Source organism: Anarrhichthys ocellatus, unplaced genomic scaffold (genome assembly GCF_004355925.1).
Source record: "Anarrhichthys ocellatus isolate YVR2014 unplaced genomic scaffold, GSC_Weel_1.0 scaffold32, whole genome shotgun sequence".
Lineage (NCBI taxonomy): Eukaryota > Metazoa > Chordata > Actinopteri > Perciformes > Anarhichadidae > Anarrhichthys > Anarrhichthys ocellatus.
Genome location: NW_022280062.1, coordinates 2,509,982 through 2,511,228, shown reverse-complemented (window position 1 = coordinate 2,511,228; position 1,247 = coordinate 2,509,982).

The following is a 1,247-nucleotide window of genomic DNA, read 5'->3' as shown; positions in this document are numbered from 1 at the left end:
AGAGAGAGAGAGAGAGAGAGAGAGAGAGAGAGAGAGAGAGAGAGAGACTGAGGAGACAGGGAGGAAGAAAACAGGAGATGTGGGCAAGGGTTTGCAGACATGGACCACTGATCAACGGTGGCTCCTGGCTTAGAGGAAAACACTTCACCCGTGCTGCTTGAGTGATCATGGGTAACCAGAACTATCCATCATTTCTCATGAGCCTATATGGTCATCTCAAATGTCAATTTCTCAGCTACTGTATGCGTTTCCATGCTAAGTTTGAATACGATGTGGACCCTAAAATAAACAACATCCTGAGACTCTCAGCAGTTGCCAAAGTTACATGATCATCAAATACTGCAGAACAAAGACGTTGTTCATACTGAAGGAAATGTGCCAAATGATGCTAGGTAATAGTAAAAGTGGAAGAAAACATACAATATAATTTACAATAGCAATAATAAAAGAGTATTTTATCTCTAGATGCTTTGACTGTCATCACTTTTTATGCTTGGGTTTAATTACGCAGGTGCAGGTTTCCCAAACTTTCTAGATCGCCACAGAAAATTAGACGACGTCTTCACTGATGGCTCAGCCCACCGAGAGCTCTGACGCGCATAACATCAAACAGAACTTCTTTGAAGCCCTCTTCTCCCAGTGTGGGTCTCCAACAGACACAGATAGAGAGCGATTGTGTCCCATGCGCTTCTCAAAAAGTTTCTGTGGAGAACAATGGCAGTGCAGGTGGGCCACAGCGGGTGGGCCTGCTTGGCTTTTTCAACTTACTCGAGTGTGGAGACATTACTTGTATAGTAAGTGTTATTTTAAAAATGGTGTCTGTGACCAAAAGTCATGCATTCCATCATCAAAAGTTCACACACGCTGACCTCCACGGTTCAACCGGAGGTGAACAAACGGACACCTCGCACCTTTACCATCTCTTTTTTGTCTTCTTTTTGCCTGCAGCTCGTGCGCTCACTCGGCCCAGGATTGGGCGAGGCCGTGCAAAACAAACACTGAATAATGTATCATGCTGGAGCAGTAGGTGTGAAAACTCAGCATGAGATTAGTGAGAATAAGCATGTTCATGCTGTTTTTATTCTCCTCTCCGTCTCTCTCTTGCTTGCCTCTAAAGGAAGGGAAACAAAGACCCTATAACTCCTTCCCCCCTGCAGACATCCACTGTTGCACTCCTTTCCACGTCACTCACCCTCATCTCTCTAAAGTTGTGACAAATTTCCAGAATGGAATGAGTGTTAATGAAT